Source organism: Phocoena sinus, chromosome 8 (genome assembly GCF_008692025.1).
Source record: "Phocoena sinus isolate mPhoSin1 chromosome 8, mPhoSin1.pri, whole genome shotgun sequence".
In the NCBI taxonomy this organism is placed as follows: domain Eukaryota; kingdom Metazoa; phylum Chordata; class Mammalia; order Artiodactyla; family Phocoenidae; genus Phocoena; species Phocoena sinus.
The window spans coordinates 83,409,615-83,434,358 of NC_045770.1; the positions used below are offsets into that span (position 1 = coordinate 83,409,615).

General features: G+C 35.5%; 1 protein-coding gene and 1 pseudogene across 5 annotated transcripts in view; one reads left to right on the forward strand and one right to left on the reverse strand.

Moving 5' to 3' along the window:
• Nucleotides 1-24,744, reverse strand: part of IMMP1L (inner mitochondrial membrane peptidase subunit 1) — a 75,080-nt gene that overhangs the window by 48,013 nt on the left and 2,323 nt on the right. For 4 of the 5 annotated variants that reach the window (XM_032639292.1, XM_032639293.1, XM_032639290.1 and 1 more), the window contains exon 2: nucleotides 8,030-8,141. The gene's annotated coding sequence lies outside the window, so the exon portion shown is untranslated. Of the gene's footprint in view, nucleotides 1-8,029; nucleotides 8,142-15,974; nucleotides 15,996-24,744 lie in introns of those variants that run through there. The other variant, XM_032639291.1, reaches the window with a different exon arrangement.
• LOC116758366 lies at nucleotides 93-6,490 on the forward strand (annotated as a pseudogene).

Sequence of the window (24,744 nt, forward strand, 5' to 3'; positions counted from 1 at the left end):
AAGTCCATTTGTTTTTCTGTCTAGAGACATAGATTGAGTCTAAAAAGAGAAGCAGAACTGCCTAATGTGAGAATACAGGCTAAAAATTACGGATGCAAAAGGTAAAATTACAACACTTTTAGAGAAAAACACAGAACACAGAACATCCTTGGCGTAGACAATTATTTCTTAAGTAAGATGTAAAAGCACTAAACATAAATGACAAACTAGACTACTTTAAAGTCATAAACTTCTGTTCATCAAAAGCACTATTAATAGATTGAAAAGGCAAACCTCAGAGTTGGAGAAATATTTGCAATACCTAAAAAAATGAAGGACTCATATTCTGAATATATAAAGAGCTCCTACAAATCAAAGAAAAAGGCAGCCCAACAAAAAAATGGGCAAAAGAAGTGAACAGGCACTTCACAAAAGAGAATAACAAATAATCAATATACATATGAAAAAGTGCTCAATTTCATCAATCATCAGGGAGCTAGAAATTAAAACAGTATAATGATTTACTACTTTATACCCACCAGAATTGAAAGATGAAAAAGATGGCGAAAAGGGAGTGTTAGCAAAGATGCAGAGCAACTTGAACTCTCATATGAACGTAAATTAGTACAACCATTTCAGAAAACTGGCAATTTTGATTAAAGCTGGAAATAATCGTACTTATGATCCAGTAATTTTGCTCCTAGACATATGCTCAGCAGAAACCCATAAATATATTACTCAGGAGATACGTATTAGAATGTTTATATTTAACATTATATGGAAATCACCCAAATGTCCATTAACAGAATAGATAAAAAATAGTTGTGATATAGTCATATAATAGAATGCAGCAATGAAAATGAACAGATTACAACTACATGCAACAATGTAGATGAATCTCAAGACATAATGTTGAACAAAGGAAACCAGACATAAAAAAATTATACTGTATAATTCTATACATAAAATACAAAACCAAGCAAAACTAATCTATGCTATTAAAAGTCAAGGCAGTAGTAATCCTTGTGCAGGGAGGGAGACAGTGGCTGGAAGAGAGCATGAAGGTGTCTTCTAGAGTGCTGATAATGTTCTTTTTCGTATCTGGGTGCTATTTGCATAATTGTATTTGGCTTCTAAAAAATTCATTGAGCCATCCACTTATAATATGTACACTTTTCCATATATATAGCTTTCTTTAAAAATGCAATTTTGCACACAAATACAGATATACAAAGGTAGTCAAAATCCTTGTCATAAGAAATTTAGGAACAACTAATGTATGTATAATCTAAAGGTGAAAACTAAAGGTTCTTATACTACTTATTTGAATAATCAATTTTTCAAACCAACAGGTAAGACAAGTTCCTGAACTCTTATAAATGGAGGAGCAACAGCTATTCACCCTACTATATTCCCCAGCTCCCAAGCTACAATACCATATTTTCAGAGATAACTGGCCTTTGTGTCAGAGTAGCTGCTGGTGCCGCTATTATAACAGAGCTTCTAAAATAGTCTCAGTACTGAAAAATTGCCCTTATGTGAGAAAGTAAAGTAGCACAGAAGATAAGGCAGTATAAAGAATATGTCTGCTGTTTTCCCCATTGCCCACAAATTTCATAAGCTTTTATTTATTATGAAAGCTTATTACCTAATTTAATGGGAATCTTTTGAAAACATTTATTTTACTTTTCAGTGAAGTTAAAATATAATTCTTTAATATCAATATCCTATAAATTAAATGAAACTTCATGATAATTTGACAATTTACATCTCATTATTTCCCACTTAAATATTTTCCCTTACTTCTATACTGGAACCAACACACGATTTACAACACTGTTTTGCTCATATTGAAAAGATACTTTAAGAAATAAGCTAAGGGCTTCCCTAGTGGCACAATGGTTAAGAATCTACCTGCCAATGCAGGGGACACGGGTTCGAGCCCTGGTCTGGGAAGATCCCACATGCTGTGGAGCAACTAAGCCCATGAGCCACAACTACTGAGCCTGCACTCTAGAGCCCACGAGCCACAACTACTGAGCTCATGTGCCACAACTACTGAAGCCTGTGTGCCTAGAGCCTGTGCTCTGCAACAAGAGAAGCCACCGCAATGAGAAGCCTGTGCACCACAACAAAGAGTAGCCCCCACTCTCTGCAACTAGAGAAAGCCCGCGCACAGCAACAAAGACCCAGCGCAGCCAAAAATAAATTATAAAAAAAAAAGAAAGAAGCTAAAAGAGATCACCTAATGATTATATAGTTCACATTTTACTTGTATAATAAATATTTATTCAGTTCTTACTATCTCCCTGGCTCTGGGGATAAAGGAATAAAACTGGCTAATTCTGTGGGAAATATACTAGGTTTATCCCTTTCTTTCTCTCTCTCATTTGACTAACAAAACAAAACTGTTTTTAACTAGTAACATAGTCACATATTCAAAAATTAAAAACAATCTAAAAGATATACAGTAAAAGCCCCATCTACTTTGTTTTCCTTACTCATCCACATACAAGATTTAGATTTTGTATACCTGTCCAGATTTTCTTTATGCAAATATAAGCAATTATGAATATATCTTACGCCTCTCCTCCTTTATACAAAAAGTAGTTTACTATACACTCTGCTTGAACTTTGCTCTTTTCAAATAACAGTGTACGCTTGAAAACTTTCCAAATCTTCATATAGAGAACAACCTTTCTATTTTTACAGCTGTAGAGTACTTCACTGTAAAGCTATGCCAGAGTTCATTCAACCATTATCCTACTGATAGATAGTAGGGATGTTTTCAATCTTTTGCTGCTACAAAAGAAGCTACAATGAAAACTTTTATGCATATGTTTTGTTTTGTTTTGTTTTGTTTGCGGTACGCGGGCCTCTCACTGTTGTGGCCTCTCCCGTTGCGGAGCACAGGCTCCGGACGCGCAGGCTCAGCGGCCATGGCTCACGGGCCAAGCCGCTCCGCGGCACATGGGATCTTCCCGGACCAGGGCACGAACCCGTGTCCCCTGTATCGGCAGGCAGACTCTCAACCACTGCGCCACCAGGGAAGCCCCGCATATGTTATTTTATAAGTACATAAGTATATCTGTAATAAATTCCCAGAATTGGCTGAGACAAGTGTATAAATGCATTGGTCTTTCTCTAGAAATTGCTAATTTTTCTTCTGTGGGGGCTGTGTCATTTTGCTTCCACCACATATACATCTCAGATGTATACCAGAAAAAGCTATTCTTCTCTTTGGGCCTCTAAGATATTTTGTTCATCAGGCAATTCTCAAAGATGTTCTCATTGGAAAAAACTATATGAAGTTCTTTGTTTATTTGTCCCCAAATGCATATGTAAAATTGCTGACTTAGTTTTCAAGTTGGAAAAATATCGCTGATGTAGGAAATCATCATATTGATGCCTAATGTGCTGGGATAGCAACTGTCTGTCTCTCTTCCCGAGATCTCCTTTCATTTAAAAACAAATATACACCCCCATCCCAATTTTTTTCCTTTAAATTCACATTCAGTACTTTATAATTGGGAAAGCAGTCAAATGCATTTCACTTTTAAATGAATGTTTTCCTGAAGCACTTAAATGTTTTCTGGAAACCAAATCTATGTTACTTCTATATTTTCCTTTACAAAGCTATCATTTCAAAGGTAGTTTAATCTTTATGACTGACATTTTCAATAGGCAATGTCACCTAATACATTGTTTTTATTTCAAAGCCCATCCTGTCAAATATTTTATCATTAAAAACAACCACTTAAGCTCATTGGACTTCCTATTTAAGGAATCCTTAAGTAAATCCAGTTTCAATATCACTGTTTTATAAGAAAATATGTACATGATAATTTTTATTCCCCAAATAAGGATACCATAGTATTGATACATGCAAATCTAGGCTGCATTTCAATCATCCAGAAATCAGTTGTGAGATAATCTCAGTCTCTTGAACAAAGCAGTAAGACAAGTTGCTGACCCCAAAGTAAATTTTAAATTTACTTTCTATGCCCTTAATCAGTAGATGGGGTAGACCATACTTAAGCTCTCACCTAACCAATGAATATATTAGGTAAATGCTGATTTTTACATTAGAGTTAATATAATGCACTGAGAGTAAAAACCAAGAATTACCTAACAAAGGTAAAACAAAACAAAACAACAACAAAAAAACCACATCGTAAGCAGCACCCAGGACATAAAAGTTATCAGTCTAATACAATTTAGGAAAACGGTCCTAGATAGCATAACGGTCTCTGAGGAAATCACATAAATTCTGTGAAATGACTAATGTTCACAATAACAACTCTGACCCATCAAAAAAAACAAAAACAAAAACAACTTACATTATACTCAATTTGCTCTGTTTAAGAAGACAGAAGGGTACATTTTATATTTCAAAAACATTTTATAAAAAAATATTCATATGAAATAAACTTTGGCACACAAAAGGATAAGATTCAATTATTCACAAAACTAACAGATGAGGAAATAGTACACCACTTGTTAATAACAGGCCAATGAATGAGGAATTACTCTAAGTAAGATTCTCAAAGTTAGAATATACCACAGTTGCCTTTCAGAAGATGAACTGTAATAAAGTGCAGTAACATTTTGGGGGCCTTTAAACATACAATTCTCTGTGCAAGGCCACTTCTTGGTTAAGAGTCCAAAGAATACCTGATAATTTCTGGAAGCTAGTCATGCAAATTCTCTACTTCAATGGCTGGACACACTCAAGAATGTATCCTGATTTCACTTTTCACTTTGTTTTCTTTAAACTGTGACTGCCACTAAGTAGACAGTTTGGTCTGGTTTCTAGCTCCAACCTTGTGCAATTCACTCAATCTCTTTAGCTCTCCTTATTTTCTTCATCAGTAAAGTGAAGAAGTTATAGAAAACATGATATAATAGTAAATGGAATCAAAGTGCTAATAAAGTAAAACAAAGAGTTACTACATTAGGTCCTATATCTGTATATCTACTACACATATACTATTTTTAAACTGTCACAAGTTACATGGCACTCTACCATATATTTAAGGCCTACAGTAAAGAAATTATGATCACTTCAGAATCTTTTCCAACACTTAATATGTGTCAATCTCAGGATACAACAACTTTCTCATGTACTCATTTAAATTAATTTAAAACACCACTATAATCAATTATCTTTAACCTGAAAATATATGACCTTTTTCCACTTGACACATAAAAATCAACATATGATATGTAAAAGAACATTCATGGAAATGTTAATTATAATAGCCAAACACCAGAAAGAACCCAAACATCCACCAAAAACAGAATGGATGAATTCTGTCATATTCATTCCAAAGGAATAACACATGATAATGAAAATGAATAAAATAAAACTACATGCAACTATGTAGATGACCTTCAAAACATAATGCTGGGTAAAGGAAGAAAGAATGCATATGATTCCGGACAATGGCTCACCAGTAGGCCCATCTGCATCCCATGCTACCCCACAGGAGCACCCCACAGCTGCAGCAGTGTCACACTGCAGCAATCTAGCACCAACCCAAAGGGAAGTACAAAGGTGGTCGCAGTCTCCAAGCTCAGTCAGGATCCAATATGAGCTCCAAGACTGGCTGTAGGGTCTGGACCCCAGCTCCACCACTCTAGCCACCTTTCTGTGTCTGTGATCACAGCTGCCACCTGCCAGGAACTACCAGACAAAGCACTGGAGACCCTGTGGTTAACACTGGTGATAGACGAGGATGGGACCTCTGTGGACTGCAAGGACTTCTTCCAATTGTTGGAAGAGGATACACGCCTGATGATGCTGGAGTTCAAGCAGAGTTGGAGCCCCAGCAGGAGTAGGTGCTATCATATGGCCTAGGCTGGGAGAAGCCCAAGCACAGCAAGGACATTGCCCTCATTACCTTGAACATATACAAGCAAAACCCTTGAGACCTCTTTGGCCTGAACATCAAAGCCACACTCTACAGGATCTACTCCATGAGTTGTGACTTTCAAGTACTTGGCCCAAAGAAAGTACTCAGGGAGCTCATCCAGTTGAACCTCCACGATGCTGCTGCAAGGCCTGAGCCACGTTGCTGGGAATCTCCTCTACTCTTTGCAATGCAGTGGAGGAGGCTGAGCGGTGACAGTGGCAGCAGCAGGGTCCCCTCCATCCCTACTGAGAAGGGGCTCTGAACTTCTGCCCCAGACTCGTTCCAAGAGATACCCTGTGAGGACTGTGAGAGCATCAGGTTTGGAGACCTGGAGGCAGTGCAGACTAGATAACTCACCTGACTTCCCCCATTATTCTCTGACAGCACTGTGATAGGTTCCATCAGCATAATGCTTTCCATGCCTAGCCTATACACTTTCCTCAAGAATGCTGTCCTTTCCTAGCGATCTTTCCAGCCTCTCACTTACCCTGAAAGGCTACAAACTTGTCCCCAGGCATCTTGATCCCATTCTGATTGCAGCTACATCTAAATTCCTTACAACTCCTCCTGTCCTTAAGCTCTTTAGTACAGTGAAGTCAGCCCTCTGACTTTACCTTAAGCTCTCTATTTCTTCATACCCTTCCCCTTAAAAATAACAAAAACATTTCCAACAAAAATACAAAAAAGTTTATCCAAAAAAAGAATACATATGAGTCCATAAAGATTAAAAAGAGGCAAAATGTGAACACATTGCTGAGGAATACACATAAAAGTGATAAAATTATATAGAGAATTATCTAAATAGTTATCACAAAAATCAGGACATTGGTCACCTCTAAGGAAAAGGAAGATTATACCAAGAGCTTCTGGTATGTCAGTAATGATCTATGGTTACTGAATGTCTGCTTTATACTTATTCATTTTATGTTTCTATATAGTGTTATATTTCATAATAAAAATGTTTAAAATGATATACTTTCTGAAAAAATATATTCTGAAAGAGAAGGAAGAAAGGGCTCCTCTTTTTTGCTAACAATTTTATTTTTTTGGTCTACATTTCTAATTTTTATTGCAATATTTTAATAATAAAGAAATGTTACTATGCCTAATTCTCCAGAATCTTAACAAAGAACAGATTTTACAGGCTTTCCAAATGGCCACAAAAAAAGTACCAGGTCATTAAAGAGTATAAGATCAGTTATTTTGTTAAATTTTTGCTTAGCTCAATGTTGTGCCTGTTGCTTTTTCTTCTTTTCAAGAAAATGTATGCTTACTTTCAAAACAAATCTGTATTACATCCAGATATTAATTTTATGCAGGCTGTACTCCAAAAAATATATAATAATTTAGCTCAAAAGTAGGAAGAAAAACTTTTAACTCTCACACATTTTAAAACAATTTTAGGAACACCTGTGTTTGCATTCAGTATGAGGGTTCATAATAGGATGGACACAAATATGACACTTGAGATCCAATCCAATGTCACTCTGCATAAGAATGGTTCACTGTGCGCACTAGAAAACATAACCACTAGATTACAGGATGGATATACAAAACAAGTTACACTTAAAGTCCACTGTATAAAATGTAATGTAGGGTAACTCACTCAAAATAGATCCAACAGTGTCTAATTTAAATTATACTAAAGATGTTTTAAATAGTTCCTTTGGAAAAACATAAAGGGAATTTAAATGATTACAAACGAGATAATAATAATAATAATCAGATTACAAACATATACACACACATATAATTTAGGAAATACTAAAAGTTCCATCACCTACAAGCACCCTTCAATGTATGTTTGTTACAACTTTTAGATGCCACTAAACAGGAAGCAGACAATAAAACTTAGAAACAAGACTATCAGCACTTTCATCAGGCTTCAGATATCAACATAATGGGTATCACTCATTATGAAAACAGAGCTGCTTTGGTTGTATACTGTTCTTTTGTGAATGCAGGCAAGGATTCCCCTCTATAGTGGGTCCAGCTAACCAGTTATTTGCCCATCTATTAAGTGCCAACTTTAAAAAATTATACTATGTCCAGCAGGGAGCAGCATTACAACATTCATAAGACTTAACCACAACATGAAACCGACAGAAGAAAAAGAAGGAAAAAAACCCACTTACCATAGGTCTTTTCAATGATACATTCAATTTTTAGGGCAATTGCAGGGCTTCCAGAAAAAACATCTAAAGCATGTTTCAAAGCATATATAGGTGATCCATGGTTTCAGGATTCCTAAAGCAGGAAATCAAAATTATATTAAGTAAAGGCTTCTTTCAGCCATATTTAGTTAAATTAGTATATAATATGACCAAGTGTCTCTCAGCTGTTAAGGTGCACCTTCCTTATTGGATCAATAGGATTCTGAATTCAGATATTCAATGACACTTCGGATAAAATGATTTTAAAAAGCAGAATATTAAAGTCCTTTATTTACCAGAGAATTTAAGTAGAAGAAAGTAAATGGGTGACATAATACATCAATCAACCTAGAGAAAACTGTGGTCAAGGACTTAAAGGAGTTGATAAGCCAACCATATACAGTTATGATATATCAAATCCTTCTAAACAATTTGCAGGTAATAGAGAGGATATAACATTCATTTCTACAGGTCAGCATGAATGAATATCTAGGGTTAGTTTTAGTTTTAAGAATACAAAGGCAGCAGAGAAGTAGTTTGTAATGCTGATATGTTAAGCCTGATTAGTGTGATATTTACTGAATATGAGGAATGCACCTGATATTGTAGAAAAACTCCGTGACCAGTCATAATATGTCAAAGGCAAAACATATTATGTTTGATATTCTCCTGGATGTCAAAACCTGCCTCATATTCAACAATAATAACTCCATGTCAGTTCTTATGACTGACGAAATGATGTATCACCACTGTTACGTGAAACATTAAACAGTTTGCTTTATATGTTTACATGCAAAGTTTCATCATTTACACCAAAAACCAAATTTTTGCCATTAAAAGAAGATAACATATGAATATTTACCTTGAAATGTATATAATATAAATAATAAATATATATAATAAAAGTTTGTGTAATATATAATATCACGTGTCAATATATCATAAATATTTACTTGCAATTTAATGAATAATACATAAAATGGTTCCTACTATTTTCTACAGGGAAAATGACATGAGAAGCTTGAGTGTATGATATCAAGACTACAGTTACTCTCTAATAATCATCATTAATTTGACTTAATTTTAAAGAAACTCTGATATATTCATCTTTTACCCTTTAACGCTAAGCTAGTCATAGCATTATTTCTTATTTTTTGCTCTCCTTAAAGTCTTCCCCATCCTATTTCTTGCCTTTGCTTTTGTACATTTCACTTTTCTGATACTTCCTCATTTTTGCCAATCTACCTTCCCTCTCCTTTATAATGCATTTCTGTTTCAACCCCAATTTTTGTTTTATTTAATCTCCTCTCTTTATGACCCTAACATCTTTCTTCCCTTTTCTCTTAGGACCCTTAAAAGTGAGGGTTGATTTTTTCTTTTGTTTTTTCTGTAACAACAATTGTGTTTAAATATACTCTTTCATCCACTTACAGGCACTGTGCTTGATCTTAATAATCCCACCTGTTTAGAACACTCAACTAAATATACTTAAATTATATTGCTGCTACTCATAAAAATATTTTTTCCTCTGAGTTACTGAAATATTTGAAGAACTCACTAAACATTTTGGAGCCAGTCTTTTTTTTTTTTTTTTAAGATTTATTTATTATTTATTTATTTTTGGCTGCGTTGGGTCTTTAGTTGCGGCACGCAGGGTCTTCGTTGAGGCATGCGGGATCTTTCATTGCAGCGCATGGGCTTCTCTCTAGTTGTGGTGTGCGGGTTTTCTCTCTCTAGTTGTGGCATGTGGGTTTCCTCTCTCTGGTTGTGGTGCGTGGGCTCCAGAGCATGTGGGCTCTGTAGTTTGTGGCACACAGGCTCTCTAGTTGAGGCACGTGAGCTCAGTTGTTGTGGTGTGTGGGCTTAGTTGCCTGGCTGCATGTGGGATCTTAGTTCCCTGACCAGAGATCGAACCCACATCCCCTGCATTGTAAAGGCGGATTCTTTACCACTGGACCCCCAGGGAAGTCCCTGGAGTCAGTCTTAAAACACCCCAAATCTCAAGAAAATCTAATCACACACTCCTTCCATTCAATTTGAGAGGTGATTTAGGATCTCACTATATGGTGTGAATAAATACTGAGTAACAAACTTTAAGTTAACAGAATTTTGCTTTATTCATGTGTGTGTATGCCCATGTGTACAATATCCTCATCAAAAAGCAAAGACACATTAAAGAACCCCATACTTCTAATATATATTATAAAGTCTAAAAAGAAGGGCTTCCCTGGTGGCACAGTGGTTGAGAGTCTGCCTGTCGATGCAGAGGACATGGGTTCATGTCCCGGTCCGGGAAGATCCCACATAACGCGGAGCGGCTAGGCCCGTGAGCCATGGCCACTGAGTCTGCGCGTCCGGAGCCTGTGCTCCGCAACCGGAGAGGCCACAACAGTGAGAGGCCCGCGTACCGCAAAAAAAAAAAAAAAAAAAAAGTCTAAAAAGAAAAGTGATTTCCCTATTTGGCACTTTCTAATATGAATATTAACATTAACAGTATTGGCGTATGGTGAAATAATCTCACAACAAAATATTATGCAAAACTTTGAGTTTTAAAAATTATAAATAATTATATAACACATTTATAATATAATTACCTAAAAAGAGACTATAGTGGGTTGAGTAGTGTTCTCCCTTTCCCCCAAACTCATGTCTACTTGGAACCTCAGAATGTGACCTTATTGTAATACTGGATCTTTGCAGATATAATCAAGGTAAGGATCAATATGAGATCATATTAGATTAGGGTGGGCCCTAAATACAATGCGAATGTCCTCAAAGGAGACCGAAAAGGACACACAGAGACACAGAGCAAAAGACAATGTGAAAATGAAGGCAGACATTGAAGTTATGTTGCCACAGCCAAGGAAAGACAGGAGCCACCAGAAGCTGGAGGAGGCAGGGAAGGATCCTCCTCTAGAGCTGTTGGAACAAACATACTTCTGTTGACACCATAATTTTGGACTTCTGGCCCTGGAAACTGTAACGAAGTAAATTTCTGTTGCCTTAAGCCACCAAGTTTGTGGTAATTCGTTATGGAATTCCTAGGAAATTAAAAAGATTTTGGTACCAGGAAGTGGGGTGTTGCTGTAACAGATAACAAAAAATTTAAGAAAAATAATAATGACTGAAGAGACTATTGGTAGATTGCCTTGAAGAGCCATCTGATATTGGATTGACCAAAAAGTTCATTCAGGCTTTTCCATAAAATGGTACATAAAAACCCGTACAAACTTTTTGGCCAACCCAATAGAAATAAGAGACGTTAAGGAGATTCTGGTGAATGCTCAGAAGGAAGTGAACAGGATGGCTGAGAACACCTGTATCATCTTAGAGAATACTCTTATTTGTCAGGAACAGAATGTTACAGAAATATGAACATTAACTGGACTTCTGGTGAAGTCTCAAGAAGGGAATGAGAGATGTTATTCAACACTAGAGGGAAGGCAGTCTTTGTTACAATGTAGCAAAACTGACATGTGTTCTAATGTTGGGTGAAAAGTAGAACTTGTAAGTGATGAGCCTGAATGTTTAGTTGAGATTTCCAAGCAAAATGGTGAATGCATTTACTGGTTTCTCCTTGCTAATTATGGTAAAATGTGAGAGAAAGGAGATAAATTGAGGAATGAAAAAGGATAAAAGGAGATAAACTGAGGAAGTTAAGCAAAAAGAAATCAACACTTGATGATTTGGAAAATTCTCAGCATATCTAGATTGCAAAAGATGCTAACATCACAAATCATTAGGAAAATGCAAATCAAAACCACAATGAGATACCACTTCAAACTCATTAGAACAGCTATTATCCAATAAATAAACAAAGAACAAAAGTTGCTGAGGATTTGGAGAAAATGGAACCTCTCTGTACTGCTGGTGGGAATGCAAAATGGTTAAGCCACTGTGGAAAACACTTTGGTAGTTCCTTACAAAGTTAAACATATGCTGCAGCAATTCTACTCTTGGTATATACCTAAAGGAATTCTAACAGATACTTGTACTTTGATGTTCATTACACCAGTATACACAATAGGCAAAAGATGGAAACAGAACAAGTGTCTATCAACAGATGTATGGATAAACAAAATGTGCTATATACACACAATGGAATACTATTCAGCCATAAAAAGTAATGAAGTTCTGACACATGATACAAGATGGATGAACTTTGCAAAACACTATACTAAGTGAAAAACACTATGCAAATGCTAACAAAGAACAAATATTATACAATTTCACTTATGTGAGGTACCTAGATAGGCAAATTCATAGAGACAGGAAGTAGAATAGAGGTACCAGAGGCTGCGGTGATGGAGTGGGAAGGTTATTGCTCACTGGGTAAAGCATTTCCCTTTGGGATGATGAAAAAGCTCTGGAAAAAGATAGTGGCAATGTTTACACATCATAAATATACCTAATGCCATTGAATTGTACACTTAAAAATGATTACAATAATAAATCTTACGTATATTTTTATCACAAAAAGATTATTCCTATGGAAAAAGGACCCAAGACCTTGAGCCAGATGCAAAGGCTGACATAACTACTTCAACTAGAGAATCAAGACTGAGCTACTGATAAGCTCTAAAATGAACATATTCCAATGCTCAATGAGGGAAAATGATCATCATATATGATAGTAATTCATTAATTCCATGTGAGTTCATTTAGGAAATGTTAATAGAAAAAGGAAACATGAGATGCTTTTTAAATTTTTTTTAAATAAACTTAGAATACCAGACTACAAAATTAATTTCAAATCTTCCACTCTGGAGAATGGTAAAATTATAGTACAAAATGGTCTTTAATTTTTTTTTTAACTTTGCATTTTGAGGAATGAAAAAATATAAAAGGTAAAAACATGGCCTTAAAATTCTAAAGATTTTTAAAAGCAAATATATTTAAATGATTAAAAATCTTGTTTCAGTGCTGGACAACTCTGATAAAAAGTTCTTTAATATGAGTTGAAACTGAAATTTCTATGCTTTGGAGAAACAAAGAGGTCTAATTTCTCTTTCACAAGATTAAGACAGGTCTTCTGAAACTCAAAATCATTCACCTCTGTGTTAAGTATGTCTCACTTACTACTTGTTGTTTCATATCACAATCTCGAACCATCCTGGTTACTATGAACTTACTCATTTTATCAAGACAAATATGCCTTATTCCTTATGCAAATATCCATAAACTGGCTAAATAAAAGGCTACCTTTAGGATACTAATGCTGAGTTTGGGTCCAGGTACAAATTGTAAATAAGCTTGAATTTTGTCATCAGACAGCTCATCACGGTTGTGAATTCTAGCTCTATCATTTACTAGCTATGTGAGAATGATGGTTAATTCTATGTATCAACTTGACTGGGCCATGCAGTGTCAAGATATTTGATCAAACATTATTCTGGGTGTTACTGTGAGGGTGTATTTGGATGAGATTAACATTTGGATCCTCAGATTAAGTAAAGCAGATTGCCCTCCCTAATGTGCATGGACCTCATCCAATCCATTGAAGGCCTGGGTAGAATGAAAGGTTGACCCTTAGGTCACTAAAAGGGAGTGAAAAGCATCAACATACCAGAGATTATGAAAACTTTCTAAAAGGCAGAAATAACAGTGATAGGTAGAACAGGGCAGAGAGAGCAACAGCCTAGCACAGGGTTTGGCAAACCATGGTTCACAGGGCAAACCTTCCAGGTTACCATCTGCTTTTGTATACCTTGCAAATTAAGACTAGTCTTTATACTTTTAAATGGCTCAAAGAAAAGAAAAGAAGAATATTTTGTGACATGTAAAAATTATATGAAATTCAAATTTCAGTGTTCACAAATAAAGCATTATCAAAACACAGCTGTGCTCATTTTTTAATATACTGTCTACAACTACATTCCAATGGTAGCGTTGAAAAGTTATGAAAGAGGACATGTGGCCTGAAAAACCTAAAATACTTACTATTTAGTCTCCAAAAAAGTATGCTGACCCTTGTCCAACTACACACACAGGAGAATGTTTCAGGGAAGATGTAAATTTTCTTCCTGTAGAAAGGGGTTGTGGGCTGAACCAACAGTTATGGAGGGTAAAAAAAGGTTTAACCTGCCTGAGAGGATTCTGGGCTCCAAAGTATAGTGGTTGAAACCTAGGATAGGATCCTCCTTATCAGGCTATTAGAGACGGACCTGGGCTGTCTGCTTGCTCTCTGCTTATCCACTCTGAGCAAAACACACCAATAAATTAGTCTTACCTATACCCAAAGCAATCTATAGATTTAATGCAATCCCTATCAAAACACCCATGATATTTTTTACAAAACTGGGACAAATAATCGTAAAATTTATATGGACACACAAAAGACCCCAAATACCCAAAACAACCTTAACAAGAACAAGGATGAAGGTATCACACTCCCTGACTTCAGACTACTACAAAACTACGGTAATCAAAACAGTATGGTACTGGCACAAAAACAGAAATATAGATAAATGGAACATAACAGAGAGCCCAGAAACAAACCCAAGCATTTATGGTCAATTAATCTATGACAAAGGAGGCAAGAATATACAAAGGAGAAAAAACAGTCTCTACAATAAGTGATGCTGATAAAACAGGACAGCTACATGTAAAAGAATGAAATAATATTTTCTCATACCATAAACAAAAATAAACTCAAAATAGATTAAAGACCTAAATCTAAGACCAGAAACCATAAAACTCTTAGAAGAAAACATGCAGAACACTCTTTGACATAAATTGTAGCAATATTTTTTGGATCTGTCTCCTAAAGCAAAGGAAACAAAAGCAAAAATAAACAGATTGGACCTAATTAAAGTTAAAAGCTTCTACAGAGCAAAGGAAACCATTGACAAAACAAAAAGAGAACCTACTAAATTAGAGAAAATATTTGCAAATGATATGACTGATGAGGGGTTAATATCCAAACTATATAAACAGCTCATACAACTCAATATCAAAAACAAACAAGCAAACAAACAAAAACACCCTAAACAACCCAATTTAAAACTGGGTAGAAGACCTGAATAGACATTTCTCAAAAGAAGACATACAGATGGCCAACAGGCACATGAAAAGATGTACAACGGTAATCATCAGAAAAATGTCACTCAAAACTCCGATGAGATATTACCTCACGACTGTCAGAATGGCTATCATCAAAAAGACCACAACTAACAAATGTTGGTGAGGAGTCTGAGACTCGGGAACCCTCATATACTGGTAGTGAGAATGTAAATTGGTAGAGCCACTATGGAAAACAGCATGGAGAGTCCTCAAAAAAATTAAAAACAGAACTACATGATCCAACAATTCCACTTCTGGATATATATCCAAAGAAAACAAAAACACACAATTTTAAAAGATATATGCACCCCAGTGTTCACAGCAGCATTATTTACAATAGCTAAGATATGAAAGCAATCTAAGTGTCCATCAACAGATGAATGGATAAAGAAGATGTGGTATACATATACAATGGAATATTAGTCATAAAAAAAAGAAATTCTGCCATTTGCAACAACATGGATAGACCTGGAGTATATTTTGCTTAATGAAATAAGTCAGACAGAGAAAGACAAATACTGTATGTTATCAATTATATGTGAAATCTAAAAAATAAAATGAATGAATATGACAAAACAGAAACAGAATCATAGATATAGAGAATAAACAAGTGATTATCAGTGGGGAGAGGGGTGGGGGGAGGGGCAAAATAGGGGTAGGGGATTAAGAGATACAAACTACTATGTACAAAGTAGAGAAGCTACAAGGATATATTGCACAGAACAGGCAATATAGCCAATATTTTATAATAACTTTAAATAGAGTACAAACTATAAAAATGCTGAATCACTATATTATACACCTGAAATTAATATAATATTGTAAATCGACATACTTTAATAAAAAAATACTAAGTCCTACCTACCCATAAGGAATTCCCATCAGTATTCTTTCCATTTAGGGTAATTTGCTAGAGAAAGAAAAGAAGAGAAAACCCACTCCAGTTATCTATATTATTCAACTGGTCATATATCAACATGAATGAACAACCAAGGATCACCAACATTTAAGGAAACCACAAGAATGAAAAAGAAGGCCCATGATGAAAAACAGAACAAGCAACTCTGGAGAAATCAGAGGTAATTCAGGGAGGAAAATAATTCTATTTAACATCTTCAGAGATATTAGTTAAGATATCGTATCTATGCGACAACAGGCATATGAAAAAGAGTAGAATTAAAACAACAAAGAGTAGAGTTTAAAGACATTTAAAATAGAATGCCTATCCACCACCAACTCCCCCCACATATACAAAAAAATAGAAAAGTTGAAACAAAAGTTGAAGAAATACAGAATAACAACCCAAGGAGGGTAATAATCTCTCTAAAATGTTACAGGAAAAGACCCCCAGGGAATACAGAGCAGGAAAAAGAAAAATAAATAGATACATCTTTCATGTAGAGCAGAGGTTGTCAAACTAGGGCCCATAAGCCAAATCCTGCCCACTCCATTTTAGCAAATAAGGTTTTACTGGAACACAGCCATGCTCATTCATTTACACGTTGTCTATGGCTGCTTTTTTGCTACAACAACAGAGCTAAGTAGTTGCAACAGGAACCATATGGTCTGCAAAGCCTAAAATATTTTCTATTTGGTCTTTCATAGAAAAATTTTGCTAAATACTGATCTAGAGCTATGCTGTCCAATATAGCAGCAACTAGCCAAAAGTAGTGTTTAAATTTAAATTATTAAAACAAAATTAAAAATTCAGTTCCTCAATCATATCAGCCACATTTTAAGTACCCAATAGCCATATGTGTTTAATGGCTATTATACTGGTCAGTGTAGACACAGAATATTTCCATCAACACAGGAAGTACTACTGGACAGGGCTTACCTGGAAATTATAATAGGCCACTATAGCTACATATTATTTATTTATTTATTTATTTATTTATTTGCTGTATGCGGGCCTCTCACTGTTGTGGCCTCTCCCGTTGCGGAGCACAGGCCAGGCTCCGGACATGCAGGCTCTGCGGGCCATGGCTCACCGGCCCAGCCGCTCCGCGGCATGTGGGATCTTCCCAGACCAGGGCACGAACCCGTGTCCCCTGCATCAGCAGGCGGACTCTCAACCACTGCGCCACCAGGGAAGCCCTACAGCTATATTTTAATTATTGCCTTTAAAAGTGCTACAATGAAAAACAAAAATACCTAAGAGAAGCAGGAAGAAAGATTAAATTCAGAAAAAGACAAAAATTAGTAACATTAGAAAAGGAAATAATTAATGCCTAAATCTAACGCATCATTCTATGAAAATAGCATTAAAATAGATTTTTTTTTAATCCTTCGAAGTTACTGAGAGAAAAATCCAAAGATATAGTATTACAAATGAGAAACTAAATATCATAATGGATATGGACGAGATTATGAAACAATTCAATGTAGAGAATGCAATTAATTAATGCTACCAAATTTGAAAATAATTTAAAAAGTGTTTCCTAAGAAAATATAATTCAAAGAAAGATAGAACAAGAGCTGTGAACAAAAAAGTTTTAAAAAAAGTTGTGTAATTTAGTTCTGAGTTTACGATGAAAATGTTTGCTAGGATTTTTAACTTTCTTCTTATCCTACAAGAAACTTAATATTCTTAAACTAGGAAAAAACAGTCAAAATATTTCCCTCTGCTAACACTACTTATTGGGCCAAGAAATATGTATTTCTTCAGAGGGGATCAGCACTAGTCTAAATGATCTTTCATGCAAAATCAGTAGATGTGATGTAAAAAGCTTCACATGGAATGGTTTTAAATATCTGGCCTTTCCCTGGGCTCCCATAATTATTCATACTGAGGAGAAATTGATACCTCATCAGAAATGTCCAGGATAATTAGAATAATGCATGGGCTTAGATTAGCACTGGAGCTTTATGCCTATGAGACTCCTCTACTTGACACAGGAAAGGGGCACCAGGCATTAGTCAGCAGTTGTTAAATTCCTTACTTGGGCTCCATGCAAAGAAGAACAGTCCCCGATTGTGAGATATACCTGTGCTGGGCCATTTTACCTCTGGAATTTCTTTTTCCTTTAACACTAAAAATGTTTAGTGTTTACCACTAAAAATGTCTTGTTCACCTTTATAGATACATTTACTTGAAAAATCTCCTTGAACCAAAACATGTTTATCTTTTGACACATCTACCCTATTACACTGAATATTCCCAGATGAGTATAAAGTGGATTTTTAAATTTTAACTTAAAACCCCAGTTTTCTGCTTATATTTAAGGATCCACTACAATTGGGATGAACGTAAGTTCTCATGTGCCCTGGACAGTCCCAGATTACACCTGCTTTCCTGGCATCCAATATAATTCATGTATTTCAGCACTCTCAAAAGTGTTCTAAAAAGTATTGAGGAAATCTAAACAAAAAGTAAAAAATGTTTTAAAATAAATGATGATGAAAACATAAACCTTTAAAAGTTGTAGGATACAGCTAGAACAGTGCTTAGGGAAAATCACCCTTAACTATAAATAGTATACTAGGAAAGAAGAAAGGTGGAAAATCAATGAATTAAGCTTTTATCACAAGGGAGAAAAACCAAAATTTCAGCAATCAAAACCAAAGAATGTAGGAGGAAGGAAATAATAAGAGCAGTAATCAATAAAATAGAAAGTAAAACATTTTACAATAGGGAAAAAATTTAAAACCCAAAAGTTGGGTTTTAAAAAAAGAAAGATTAATAAAAATGAAAAATCCCTAGCAAACCTAAAAAAGAAAAAAAGAAGAAACACAAGTAACCGATATCAGCAATAAAGAAATCATTTACAGTCACTAAAAAATAAGCTCATAACAGACAAACCCTCCCTTAGGTAACAACCACAAACTCAGGACAAAATACAAGAACAATTATGTGAAGTCTCTACAGATCGAACAGAACAAGATTTTGTTGGTGAGTTAAACTTGTACGAAGGGATTTCCAAAGGTTGAGCATCTTACTTTTACTGATTTAGCTTGAGTGCAGTGCAGTACAGGTGGTTAAAATTCTGAGAGAAAAGAAGTCATCCTTCTGGAAAACCTGAAGAATCACACACTAACCGATGAAATGATAAGTCCAGAAAAATCTACCTAATATGTGTGACTCTATTTATTGTAAAAGTAATGTTCAATATGGCAGGGAAAGAACTGTCTTTTCAATAAATGGTGCTAGGTCAATAGGATATCTATGTAGGAAAAACAAATACACCTTCAGCCCTGCCTCACACCAAAGACAAAAAAAAATGAATTCCACCAGCATGCAGACTCAAATGTTTAAAAGTAAACAGCAGGGCTTTTAGATGAAAATATTATCTTTGAACTCTTGGGAGTAGGCAAACCTAACCATAAAGTGCTAGACATAAGGAGAAAAAGTAATCCTTCAGAATACATTCTGACTGAAATCTAAAGACGATGAACCGGTTCGCAAGGCAGAAATAGAGACACAGATGTAGAGAACAAACATATGGATACCAAGCGGGGGAAAGCTGGGGTGGGGGGCTGGTGGTGGTGGGATGAATTGGGAGATTGGGATTGACATATATACACTAATATGTATAAGACAGATAACTAATAAGAACCTGCTGTATAAAAAAATTAAATTTTATTAAATTGAAAGAAAAGAATATGAAAAGGAAAGCCACAGACTAAGAGAATATATTTATAATACATTTATTTGAAACTGAACTCTTATCCAAAATACAAAAAGAATTCCTACAAATCCAGATTGAAAGACAAACAATGCAATTTTTAAAAATTGGCAAAGACACAAAAAGACTCTTCACAGAAGAGGTTATCCAAATGGCCAATAAACATAAGAACAGGTGCTCAACTTCATCAGTTCAAATCTAAATGAAAATGTCATACCATAAGCCTCTAAAAATGTCTAAAATGAAAAGAAAGACAATACTAAGTGTTGGTAAGGATGAGAAGCAACCAAAATTCTCAAACATTCCCGGTAAGAGTGTAAATTGGTACAACCATGTTAGAAAAATGTTTGGCCACAAATAGTAAACTAGCCAAACCCCTTTCAACAGTAAAAAGGATAATGATTTGTGACACAGTTACACAATACTATATAGCAACACTATACAGTAACAAATACTCCACAACTGTACACATTAATAACAGACATTTCACAAATATAATGGTGAGCAAAAGAAATCCAACACAAGAATAAATGGTGTATGGCCTCATTTATATAAAATACAAAGACAGCTAAAACAGTCTGTGATGTTGGAACTCAGGACTGGGATTTCCCTTTATGAGTATACTGACAGAAAGCAAAAAGGGATTGCATGAAGTCCAAGAACTCCCTCTGTGCAGGCATGACCCTGGCATTCACTCATTCAATTATGCTGCCAGAATACTATCAGGCCCCATGATAAGCCTCACCATTTCTATTATATGCTTTACATGCACAGACACAATAGTAATATGAGCTCTAGGTCTCAGAAAACTTGAAAGGCCAACCAAAGGGGTATGCACTTCTGTCATGGGGCGCTAGTTGCTTATCATGACCATTATGTTTTCTGGTGTAACTTTAATAGGTCACTGCAGTCTTTCAATTGTACCTGCAGACTTCTCAGAATACCCTTGCGGAAATGGTCCCACTATTTGGCCACAAGGGTGATATACACGCTGCTTATGAAACTCTCAGACTGAGATTTTATATAGCTGATTTCTTTGTACTTTGGACACTTTTTTTTTTAGGGACTTTATCATAGAGCAGTTTTAGGGTTACAAAAAATTAGGAGGAAGGTACAGAAATTTTGTATACACTTCTGACACCACACATGTATAGCTTCCCCCATTATCAACATCATTCACCAGAATGGTGCATTTTTTACCAAGGAGGAACCTACACTGACCCATGATAACCACACAAAGTCCATAGTTTACCACAGAGTTCTTTTTTGATGCTGTACATTCCGTGGGCTTGCACAGAAGTATAATGACATATATCCATCATTATAATACACAGAATATTTTCACTGCCCTAAAAATCCTGTGCTTTGCCTATTCATCTCTCCCTGCAACCATCTTTGCCAATCACTGATCTTTTTATTGTCTCCATAGTTCTGCATTTTCCAGAATGTCACATAGTTGGAATCAGTATGTAGCTTCTTCAAATTGGCCTCTTTCACTTAGTAATTTGCATTTGAGGTTTCCCCATGTCTTTTAATGGCTTAAGAGCTTGTTTTTAGCACTGAATAATATTCCATTGTCTGGATATACCACACTTTATTTATCCATTCACCTACTGCAAGACATCTTAGTTTCTTCCAAGTTTGGGCAATTATAAATAAAGCCTCTATAAACATCCATGTGGAGGTTTTTATATGGATATGTTTTCAACTCCATGGGGTGAATGCCAAGGGGGCACAGTTGCTGGATCATATGGTAAGAGTATGCTTAGTTTTGTAAGAAACCTCCAAACTGTCTCTCAAAATGGCAAAAGCATTTCACACTCCCACCAGGGCTGTATGAGAGTTCCTGTTGCTCCACATCCTCACAAGCATTTGGTGATATTAGTGTTCAGGATTTTGGCCCTTCTAATAGATGTGCAGTGGTATTTCAATGTTGTCTTAATTTGCATTTCCCCTGATGACATATGATGGGAAGTATCTTTTCATATGCTTATTTGCCATCTGTATATCTTTTTGGTTAGGAGTGTCAAGGTCTTTCGCCCATATTTAAATCAGGTTGCTTATTATTGAGTTCTTTGTGTATTTTGGACAACAGTCCTTTATCAGATGTGTCTTTTGCAAACATTTTCTCCCAGTCTGTGGCTTGTCTTCTCATTCTCTTGATACTGTCTTTCACAGAGCAGAAGTTTTTAATGAAGTTCAGCCTGTTGCCTATTTCTTTCATAGATTATGCCTTTGGTGTATCTAAAAAGTCACTGCCATACCCAAAGTAAGCTGTTTTTTCCTATGTTATCTTTTAGGAGTTTTATAGTTTTGTGTTTTACATTTAGGTATGTGATCGACTTTGAGTTAATTTTTCTGAAGTAAAGTCCGTGTCTAGATTTATTTACTTATTGATTTTTTACGTGTGTATGACTAGTTGTTCCAGCACCATTTGTTGAAAAGACTATATTTGCTCCACTGTATTTTCTTTGTTCATTTGTCTAAGATCAGTTGACTATATCCATGTGAGTCTATTTCTGGGCTCTCTATTCTGCTCCACCAATCTCTTTGTCTATTCTTTTGCCAATACTTTATACTAAGTCTTGAAGTCAGGTAGCATCAGTCCTCCAACTTTGTTCTTCAATATGGTGTTTCCTATTCTGTATCTTTTGCCTCTCTATATAAACTTTAGAATCAGCTTGTTAATATCCAAAAAATAACCTGCTAGGATTTTATTTGGGATTGCATTGAATCTACAGATCAACTTGGGAAGAAATGACATAATGAAAATATTGAGTCTCCTATCCACGAATATGGAATATCTTTCCATTTATTTAGTTCTTCTTTGATTGGTTCATCAGAGTCTTGAACTTTTCCTTATATAGATCTTATACACTTTTTGATTCATACCTCATTATTTTATTTTGAGGGATACTTATGTAAATTGTATTGTTTTTAATTTCCAATTCCACTTGTTCATTGTTAGTATATAGGAGCTTATTTTATTGTGATATCAAGGTCAGAAGCCTTTACTGAGGATGTGTAGGTTGAAGTGAGATTTGAAGGATAAACAGAAGTTAACTAGTGGCCTTCTGAATGAAGGGAACAAGGTGAGTACAGGAGAATAAATGAATGATAGAGTGAAGAGAGTAAGGGAATTTATAGAGTAATGTGACTAGAGAGCTAAGTAGAGGAAACCAAATGCATGTCCTTAAAAGTTTTGTTTTTATACTATATGATCAGACATCTATTTTGAAAGGATTGGGATGGCTCTTGAATGGAGAATGTACTGCAGGAGAACCAAAGATGAGAGCTAAATGCTCTAGAATGGATTAGGGAGTTACTCAGAAGTAAAATCCATAAGTCTTGGTAAGAGACTGGCTATGGAGGAATGAAGCTTAAGAGAGGAATTGAGTATAGTGAGTTGGCTCAGGCAACTAATTCTACAAATGATCCTATCACTTATCTAGATACAAAACACCAAAGGAAGTTCAGTCTGGGGCATTATGAGTTTGAGGTCCCACTAAAAAGGAAAAAAGGTAAATATCTGAATTTATGATTCTCGAGATCAGAGAAGCAATCGGGACTATAAATATGTTAGTCATTGGTGTATAAATAGGAACTAAAGTCCTGGGAATGGAAGAAGGTAAGAATATGGAACAAGAAAAGAGAAAATGGTCTTAAAAACTCCAAGATTTAATGGCAAAAAGGAAAACAAAGAGTCTTATTTTCATTTACATTTTTTAGCCATTGAATTTAGCCTCCTCCTTTCAAATACTGATCCCTTTCCTGTGCTCCAGATTCCATTCCTTCTACCTCATTCAGGTTCTTTTCCTCATTCATTGCCAAGAATGTTTTCCAGTAGCTTCCTCTCTCTCTCTCTCTTTCTCTCTCTCTTCCTTCCCCTCTCCTTCTCCCTCCCTCTTCCACACAAGAAAACTGCTCCCTTAAACCTCTGTCATCCCCCTCTACCCCCTTCACAGCAAACCCTTCTAAAATGTAAAATGGTCTACTTTTATGGAATATTCAACTTCACTTCCCATTCAATTCTAAACAGAATTATTTGACTTTTCAGTTTGCTACTCCATCAAACCTGCCCTTAACAAAGCCAAAAATAAATCATTATTACTAAATCAAGTAAACACTTTCCAATTCTTATTTTACTTTCTCCTCCTCTGCACAGCTTTCAAGTGTTCATGTTCCCCAAAGTTTATTCCTGGTTCTTTTTTTCTTCTCATCCTAAAGTATACATTTCCTTGGTGAGCTTATCCATTCCCTTAAGGTAAACCACCACCATGGGCTAATTAATTTCTAATTTATATGTTTCATCTAGAGATCCCTCTCTCACATAGCCTATGTGTATTGGACATCTCCACTTGGATACTCCACAGGTATTTTACTCCAATTAAATACATTCAAAACATAAAAAAACGTGATCTCCCATTCCCTAAAACAACAAACTGTACAACTATAAAGTTCTACTGTTCCTCCTTTATTCTTTATCCTCCACCATCCAGAAAGCTGCTCAATACAGAAACCTGTTACTCATCTTTGATTCCTCCTGTCAACCTTCCTTGGTCATGTCAATTCTACCCATTATAGTAATCTCTTGATTCATTCCATTCTCTTTATCCCAATCACAGGTAGCCAATCCATTCTCTTGCAGGATACTTTTTAGCCAAACATAACGAGCAAATATGATTATTATGTCATTTCTTTACCTGAAATTTTTCAATGATTTCCCATTATCCTTAAGGGAAAAAAAATTCATCTTAAAAAGATCAATTAGACTTTTATCTAATTTCTCTAGTCTCCTCTTCTCTTAGCACTATGCACAAATTATGAGAACTATTTGTACAGTAGCAATGAGAGCAGATTTACTGAAGGAGGGGAGGGAGCTTCCTTCTCAGGGTAAACTTACCCAGGATTCTCTATCTCAGTTCAAGTTATGTATTCTGTATTTGTCCTCCAAAGCATTTAGAGTATACTTTATTATCCTATCCACCCACCTATCTCTCCCAACTGTGA